Raw genomic sequence first — 9,772 nt, forward strand, 5'->3', positions numbered from 1 at the left:
GCATTGCATTGCATTGCATTGTATAGCATAGCATAGCATAGTAACATAGCGTAGCGTAGCATAGCATAGCGTAGCATAGCATAGCATAGCATAGCATAGCATAGCATAGAATAGCATAGCATTGGGTTTTACCACCGTCTCAAGTTCCTGCAATGTTTGCGCTACTGTTATGAGTCACTGTGTCGTATAATTATGTGTGTATACTTGGACACATGGTAATTATAAACGGTCAGGTACCCCAGTATGCGAGCAGCATATCTCTCTTCTCTTATTTCTCTCGCCTCCGCTTTCTTTATTATATCGCGCTGATTAGGAAGCATATTGCTTGTACACGCACATGCACTCTCGCGCGTGATATCCTTTCTTTTTGTCTCTTTCAATAGCTCCTCGTTCGTATTCGATTTCGTGATCACTATTCGGCGTGAGGCTGACGCGGACATCATAAGTGCATGACCTGCAACTCGGGCAACACTAAAACGCCATAAGCATTCATGATCTCGTTGTCTTCTTTGTTTCCGCCTGCATAATTGCCTCTGCGGGAGCAAGTATCCAGTCACCACTGTTCGTAGCACGTTCCGTAGCGTGGCGCAGAGGGCCACGATCCCCGCTCGGCGATATTATGTGTTTAATTACATCCATTCTAACTAGCTTATCGCCGCTGAGAGCAATGCCAAATTCATTTATGGAGACTCAGTGTCATATTACGGAGGGTGCTGCATAATCTCTCATTCATTGTTGTTAGTTATTATATTTAGTTATATATATATACTCTGGTTCAGCTGCGTGCTAGTAAGTTTGTCTTTCGATTGGTTAGCGCATGTGATGGATATTGTCTTTCGACTAGCTAGCGTATATGATTGAAATTACATTCATACGAGGTCAAAATACATTTGAAAGGCTCTATGTGTTTGTACAATCTACTAGAAGGTTATATGAGTAGCATATATATCGTAATATCGACCAGTTAAAGTGTAAAGAATGACGCAGATATGTATGCATGCCATATCATTCCATGACATGCGCCACCGAATCTAACATGTGCCACTTTTTCTACTATTTGATGCTACTGCTGCTACTGCTGCTGCCGGTCGCGCACGACGGGCACGCACCGCAGGCGCCCGAACTGGCGCTGATAGGCGCGCCCGACGCCGCGAAGCCGCCCGCCGACACGCTACTGCTGCCGACTTATCGTCGCTTAGCTGCTGCTGACGACGACGATATTCCGCCCATTTATTTTGTGCAATTATGACTTGCCTTCGGTACGATGGAAGCCTTGATCTCCCTGCACCTAGCGCTGACCGGGCGATCTGAAGGCTATCGCCCCCGTAACTGTATTATAAGGACTATACAAAAGCGTGTTAATACATCTTCGTTTACTGAAATGTTAAGTTATTTGGCTTTCCAACCATCGATATATAACACGAAGGAGCTTTTGGAGAAAAAAATCCGTCTGTGTGATGCCGAATGGGACGTCTACTGTGCGGCGGTGTTGTCTTCGCAGCGAATGATAAGAGGTATGTTCGTGTGTAATTGTATTCTAGAAAGAGTTGTAGCTTGCATGGTACGTGTACAATAAATGTACCAAACAGTCAAGAGAAAACGAGGAAAAACAAGACAAACCAAACGTCCCAAAATATCAGGTGACAGTAGCAGTAGCAACAGAAGCAGCAGCAGCAGCAACACTTATGTATTATATCAAGAGCGTTATATATATATATATGTAATGTTTAGTAAATTGGTGAATCCTACTCTCATTTGCGCGAATATAACGAGAACTATCGTTGCAGAGGTTAGCGATGCACTAGAGCACTTAGCGATGTTAATGTTATCCCGACGATGCCTTTTTATCATGCATCTGTTAACATTGAAATAGAGAAGCTCACGTATTCAAGAAAAGCCATCATAAGCTCTTCAAGCTTTTCGCCGCCTCGGATCTGTTTACCAATTAGTTCTAAGTAATGTAAGTGCATTCGCTGAATCAGCCTATGATCTGCTATGAGCCCCTGCTCACAATGACGCGATAATCGGAAACCTTTTTCGACTCATCGACTGTCCTTCGTAGTAATTACGACTCGTAATCTCTAAAAAGAGAGGATACAATTACCATCACGTCGGCCGGTCATTTGCAAGTCGTGTGTCACTTCGTTCACGTTTGTTACGCGTGCCGTAACGTCGTCAGAAAAGAACTGTATTTATGGTTACATAATTGTCTCGCCGGCTCTCACAATTACCCTCCTTGATTCAATCACGGGAGCGGCGATTGGGGTGTGCTCACTTCGTATAAGCTCTTGCGGGAGAATAGAGCGGCTCAACGTTGTCATCTAATCACATAATAACCGAGAAAGGCCTGTAAACACGTACGCTATGCGACACTTCTGCGCACCTAACAAGTAAAGAAGATTTACATGTCTATCCATAGCAAATGTCGGATAAGTTTTGATGAATATTTAATAAGCACAAGAGGAAATGGTAGTTTGATATTATCATTCCAAACAGGAAGCGAAATGCAATATAATTGCAGATGAAGAAAAATATTAAATAATACTGTTACAATAGAAAAGAATCGTATGGTATTGTGGTCAGAGGACGGAAGGAGCATCTGGTATTGTAATAAGAAGATCGAATAAACGTCTGATGTAGTCGTCAGAAGAGAATATAACCGTTTGATGTCGTCAACACAAAATGGTCGGAACCTTTGATATTATCATCAGGAGAGAAAAGAAACTTTTGATACGTGCGTCACTAAACGAACGGGCACCAGAGGCAGCATTTAGATAATTGTGTCACACGGAGAAAAGAACGTTTGATGTTTGGAACGTTGGGTGACAGCGATGTGCGCACTGATTGTTTGTTCAGGCAGGAATCTGCTGACAGAGGCGTGCCGCAGACGCGTTGACAAATACGAAAACCAGCATAGCTAATAACCTTCAGCGGGATTGTCGGTGGTTGTCCTCTATAACATATAATCAGGAGTTAATAATGACTATGTTAATAATTTGTCATGTTATGTTAATAATGTTGTATGTTATTAATGTCTATGTTAATAATTTGTCATTATTAACTCCTGATATAATGTACAAGCAATGTATATAAGCAACAGACAGCGTTGTATTGTCACACGATGACGGAAATGAGTGTATTTTGTTTACTCATTTGTGTAGGATTTTTGTTTCTAAGCTACATTCTCTGTTCCGTCGTTCAGTTTTTTATTTGGGCAAAGATGTTCTGTTTATTATAACGACGTATTTTTTTAATGAACCCATTACTTTGTAATAAACGCACACGGTCTATAAAATTAATAGTGACAGTTACATACCACGCTGATGTATAGCAATATAATAACAAACGAACAACATGTTAATGCTGATCTAGAATATTATTTTGAAAAACCGTGACTTCGCGTAGAGGAACCGTAACTAGCCACTGACTGCGGAAGCGCAGACAACGTGACAGCTTTGTGAGTCAAAGATATCGTTACTGTAATGCTCGCTTCGGCGAATCTCGTTTGATCCTTATGGCCGACAGATATATAATATACACATATATATTTATAACCACAAGGGAAATGTATCTCTACTGCTAAATCTCGGCAAGAACTATTTTCTTCATTTAAAATAAGAGAGCGATGCAAACATTACTGCAAGTTTGAGTCCCGGTGACTGCTCATGGGTTGTCGATTACGCTTCTTCTCAGCCTGCATGCAGCTTCAAAACTTCAAAAATGTTTAGCTCTCGCCGATCTCGACAGGCAATTTGAATTGATTGACAATTACGAAGTTATCTGAAGCCTTCTACAGGTGCAATCGATGCCCACCTATTAATCAGTGTAGTAAGGGTACTGGCATTTGAATCTCATGGGTGTTGTTACCGGTTGTACGCAAATATCATCGAATGTTTTACATTTTGAACACGTATACGTTATATACGAATATAATCTGAAACTCGAGATAATTACATCTCTCATCAGCTATAATTCGATTTGATTGCATAAATTCAGATAAAGAAAAAGATTATTGCTTACGCGTTTATCTCTGATTAATACATTTTACTTTATGTCTGCGTTCGCTTACATACGCTGTTTTGATCGCTTTACATCTGCGTTTATTGCCTATTATTTATGTGTATTATATATATATATATATATATCATTCATTGCAGTTGTTCAATATTTTCAGAAATTTAACCCAATCACACATTACTCACTAAATAACATACGCATGGCCCAACGTGAAAAATATATCTGTTTTAACAATATAACATAATTCAGTGCCAGAACAGCATGCACGTGGCACGACACAACTAATCGGTACATCCTTACCGTTTGTCCACTGAAGACTTGTCCAACGTCTCTATCTCCAATACACGTGCTCAATTACCGAGGTCCATACATGGACGCTAAGTCCCAGCGCTGCGCCATTTTCGGCCTCTCTCTCTCTCTCTCTCTCTCTCACACACACACACACACTCTCTCTCTCTCTCTTTCTCTCACACACACACACATACACTCTCTACTCTGTCTCTCTCTCCCTTCTCGTTCTTGACAACTGAAACTTGTCGCTTTCTTCGTCACGGCTTATCGGCGATCACGCGCGGCGTTACTCAGGTTCACCTTCATCGAACACACCTGTTTCTCGGCCGTCTAAAAACTGTTGCCTCTCACACAAGATGCCGTTGGGATATTGATTGCGCGGCTTTCGTCAGTCGTGCGCGTTGTAGCTGAGGTAGGGAGCAACGCGAACCAGGCTGCTGTTGCCGTCACTTGCGAAGCCATTGGGCAGAGAAACACTGGTCGCGTCTAGATTGATCGGCCACAGATCATAATTACCGGCGCCCTTCTTCCCGAGCACGTATAGTACGTATAGTACGCATAGTACGCACACGCGCGCACACGTATCGCAGCACACCCGCAATATTGCATATGGAATAATATTTTATTTTTTTTCGGTCATAAAGATGAGAAAATGTTGAAAGACAGGAATCGAGTGAACGGTCGTTTTGCTCGTCGCGCGCCTGTGGTGTACTGTTTCGTAATGTATATTATAATTGAAGCGATAGAATCGCAAGGAGCGCCAGCAAGATTTAGCCGACGATCACTAGTATCAACGCGATCTCCGTCGCCCATTTTCTCTCAACTTTATGACGTCACTGAGAGCCAGACGTCAGGCTGCGACATCTCTGTTAGGCGCCGCGCGCCTTCTGACAGCTTGGTCGCGTTCGTGGGGCGATGGTTAATTTACAGTCGTGAATACTGCCTTTAGTGCCCAGCTGCACAATCTGTCACGCCGATGAATTAACATAATTGATGGAGGCACACAAACAGAGAGCGAGAAGGGGAGAGGCGGACTTTGTAGATGCAGACCTCTCGCAGCATCATCATGGCGGGGCATATTGACTGGTCTAGCTTAGGGACTGTTCCTGCCATAAACGCCATGCAGTCATGAAGGAACATTTCTCTAGAGTGTAAAATCTCTCGACACGATATATCGCTGGTAGCCGTCAAACAGTATTACAACTACAATAGTTGTACACACCCTCTTTCTTTCGACCCCCCCCCCTCTTCTCTCTCGCTCTCTATCTCGCGCTCTCTCTCGCTCTCTCTCTCTCGTCTAAATATATAATAGATGTACGAGTACTATACTGTACTATAGCTGTGATATAGTATTGAATATCTATTAGTATTTACGTATAGGTTAGTATGTGCTGTCGGCTCTTGTGCTGTGCGTGTGCTGGTGTGTGTGTTGTGTCGTGTGGTGTGTGTGGTGTTTTGTGGTGTGTGCTTGATGGGTGTGTTGTTTGGTGTGTGTGTGTTCTGTATGCTGTGCTCTCTCTCTCTGTCCTCGTGGTGCGGGTCTGTTTGTGATAGTGGTGCTGTGTGTGTGTGCTGTCGTGTGTGTGTGCCGCGGTCGCTCCCGGTGTGTGTGTTGTGTGTGTGTGCTGTGTGTGTGCGTGTGTCGTCCTGGCTTTGTGTGCCCGTCTTGTGTTGTGTGTGGGTGTCTTGGTGTGTGGTGTGTGTGTGTGCGTGGTTCTGGCCGCGTTTCTGTGTGTTTGCTGTCGTGACCTCTCCTCACTGTGGTGGGTGGCTGGGGTGTTTCGTGTGCTGCTGTTGCTTGTGTGTGTGTGCGAGGACGATGCTGTGTTGTCATGCTTGTGTTTGGTCGTGTGTGTGCTGTTGTTGTGTGTGTGTGTGGTGTGTGTGTGTGGCTGTGTGTGCTTTGGTGTTGTGGTGTGTTGTGCCTTGGGTGCTGGTGTGTGAGTGTGTGTCGAACGGTCTCAGTCGTGTGTGTGTGCTTCATGTTGTGTGTGTCTGTGAACGAGCATAGTTGTGAGGACAAGAACCAAGCTGGGTAACGGACATAAAACGTAAAAAAAACAAAAAGGAACAAGCCGAGACAGCTAGAATCACGTTCTATGACAAGTAAGGCACTGCGTGCACAAGTCACCTACATATTACGGTTAGCATGAGGTTAGAGGGAGACGAGAGAGAGGATCGACGAGGACGAAGAGACAACGTAGAGAGAGAGAGAGAGAGAGAGAGAGCTGTGCCGCCACCCAGACGATCTCGTACCCGAGCGCGCTTCCACGGGTCAGCAATGATCACGCCACGTGTTTGTAACAGCCCTGCTATGAGCTTACCACGCGATACGTTGTCCTCCACACGATGATAAATGACATTGCTGCGCAAGAACATTCGCTAATAGCGCTCTAAAATCCAATATTCCGCAAACGGCCCTACAACAACGCCAATGGCTGAATGAATGAGAGGAGCCTGGTCTGTTGCAGCTTCATATGCGTCCTCAGGGCGGGGAATACGCGTCTATTTTCCACAGCCATATAGGCATTCAGGTGGCGTGAAAAGTGAGTACAGGAGCATTACATGGATTCACGTAATGGCTGTAATGTATATTAGGCTCATAGATGTCAACACGAATAAAACAATTTTAAATTTCCCATAACGATTCAGTTACTCTCACAAAATCGGCAACATTCTTCGCCAGCAGAACATACAGAAACCTATGTAACAACATCAAAAACAACAAGAACAACAACAATAACAATAACAACAACAACAACAACAACAACAACAACAACAACAACAACAACGACAACGACGACGACGACGACGACGACGACGACGACGACGACAAAAACACCTAAGTAAATAATTACGATTCAATACTTTCCATGTGATGTGCGGCCATAGATTTCGGCCCTGTAAGGCGTCGCCGGAAGCACCGCGAAATCACCGGTCTTTAATGTGCGCGTATTACAACAATACTATCAGTTGATAACCTATGAGAACCTACTTATTTTACTGAACTCATATCTCCCCCTCCACGAACAACGCCATGACATCTCCCCTCCCACCACTCCCAATGTCCGACATTCATTCGCCGACGTTACTTGGATGACCGCGCCGGGTCACCAAATGCACAGCAGTGTGAAACCTCGACGAGATTGCTGCAATAATATGCATCAGTATTTTTCAGGGCACGTAGACATTTGCAGCTATCAGCATCCTCGATTAAGCGACGACTAAATCCCGAAGCAATTACAGCAAAGTGATTGTCGTAATGCTGCTGCGCACGTCAGCGAAACCCATCGACTCGCATCTATATTAGCTGCCCTGGCCTTGTTCGCGCTCCGACAAGTTCGGTTCGCGTCGGCTACATCATGCTGTGTTTCCTAGCTGTTACCGCTTCCGTTACTGAGGATGTTGCAACTACTGTCGCTACAGCTGCTGCTGCCGCTACTGTTGTTGTCGTTGTTGTCGTTGTTGTTGTTGTTGTTGTTGTTGTTGTTGTTGTTGTTGTTGTTGTTGTTGTTATTATTATTATTATTATTATTGCTGCTTAAGCTTCTACTGCTGCTGCTGTTGTTATTGTTATTGTTGTTATTGTTGTTGTTGTTGTTGTTGTTGTTGCTGCTGCTGTTGCTTCAGCTTCTACTGCTGTTATTATTATTATTATTATTGTTGTTGTCGTTGTTGTTTTTGCTTTTTATTTTTCTTGTTCTGCTGCTGCTGCTGTTGTTGTTGTTGTTGTTGTTGTTGTTGTTGAGGTTGTTGTCGTTGCTATTGTTGCTTCTGCTGCCGCTACCTTTGGTTCTGTTACAGCTGTGATGTTGCAATTTCTATTATTTATGCATGTTCAATAATAGCGTTCTAGTTGTACGCAGCTCGGTGACTCGTCTTATCACAGACTAGCTGTCGGATCCAATTCTGCGTCACGCAACCACATTTCTGCTCTTCGTATAATTTTTCTCCTCGTCGCACGATATATGCTTACACCATATATGTCCTTGCGCACTTACGTTTTCCGCGGGCATCGGAGCGCACGTGTTCCCTAGTTCAGAATAATAACCGCCATCGGTCCGTCTGTGCCGAGTTACGTCTAGACCGGCTGCATGTGGGCACCGTCTGCTCCGGTTATCTATGCTTAATTCCACAGGGCTAGTTCCAATTGGCGTCGTCTGATGGCCAGCACGCATTCCTCACTGAGTGGGATTATGGGACAGAAGGGTCCGACCCACATCTTGTAGACTATAATCTGTCTAATGCTTTTCCCATATTACCGTGGATGAATCAAAGTACGATGGTGTTACACACGCTGTCATCCTGTATAGTAGGTTCGTACACGCACATGCCACTACGCACCACCACGTCATACACCATCATCACACGTACTGTCTATCATCGTCACCACGTACGGTCTAACATCTCACACTACGTCTTACAGTTCACACGTACGACCGTCTAACATCGTCACCACGTACGCGTCTTACACCCGTCACCACGTACGTCTTACACCCTCACCACGTACGTTCTAACATTCTCACCACGCTACGTCTACACCCGTCACCACGTACGTCCTTCAACACCGGCCACCAACGTACGTCTTACACCGTCACCACGTACTGTTCTACATTCACCACGTACGCCCGTCTTACACGTAACCACTACGGTCTTACACCGTCACCACGTACGCGTCTACATCGTCACCACGTACGCTCACCACCACTCACCACGTACCGGTCTTACATCGTCACCACGTACGTCTTACACCCGTCACACGTACGGTCTACCACCTTCACCACGTACCGTCACGCCTCACCACGACGGTCATCAGCTCACCTTCTACACCTCACCGATACCGTACTTTACATCGTCACCACGCTACCGCGCTTTTACACCGTCACCACGTACGTCTATCATCTCACACGTACGGTGCTTACATCGGCACCACGTACGGTCATACACCTCACCACGTACGGTCTTACATCGTCACCACTACGTCTTACACCGTCACCACGACGATCTTACACCGTCACCACGTACCAGTCTTACGCCGTCACCACGTACTCGTCTTACAGTGTCACACAGACGGTTTAACCTCACCACGACGGTTTACACCGTCACCACTACGGTCTTACATCGTCACCACGACGTCTTACATCGTCACACGTACGTCATACACCTCCACCACGACGTCTGACATCGCACCCACTACCGTGTACACCAGTCACCACACGCGTCTTACACCGTCACCACGTACCGTGGCTTACGGCCGTCACACGTACGTCTTACAGCCGTCACCACGTACGTCTTACACCGCACCACGTACGTCTTACCCGTCACCACGTACGCCTACAGCGTCACCACGTACGATCTTACACCTTCACTCACGTGACGCTACCTTACATCGTCACCACGACGGTTTTACACTCACCACTACGTCTTACATCGTCACCACGACGCGTCTTACAGCGTCACACGT

The 9,772-nt window shown here is 45.3% G+C and overlaps 1 protein-coding gene across 2 annotated transcripts in view; it reads right to left on the reverse strand.

The window, feature by feature from the left end:
* LOC106812154 (adenylate cyclase type 2-like) overlaps window positions 1-9,772 on the reverse strand; it is an 86,303-nt gene that overhangs the window by 67,118 nt on the left and 9,413 nt on the right. The window contains exon 1 of one of the 2 annotated variants that reach the window (XM_014815954.1): window positions 4,318-4,380. The exons of the other annotated variant lie outside the window; for it this stretch is intronic. The gene's annotated coding sequence lies outside the window, so the exon portion shown is untranslated. Of the gene's footprint in view, window positions 1-4,317; window positions 4,381-9,772 lie in introns of those variants that run through there. 2 annotated transcript variants of the gene reach the window in all.

The sequence above is a fragment of the Priapulus caudatus genome, unplaced genomic scaffold (assembly GCF_000485595.1).
Source record: "Priapulus caudatus unplaced genomic scaffold, Priapulus_caudatus-5.0.1 Scaffold613, whole genome shotgun sequence".
NCBI classification, from domain to species: Eukaryota; Metazoa; Priapulida; class Priapulimorpha; order Priapulimorphida; family Priapulidae; genus Priapulus; species Priapulus caudatus.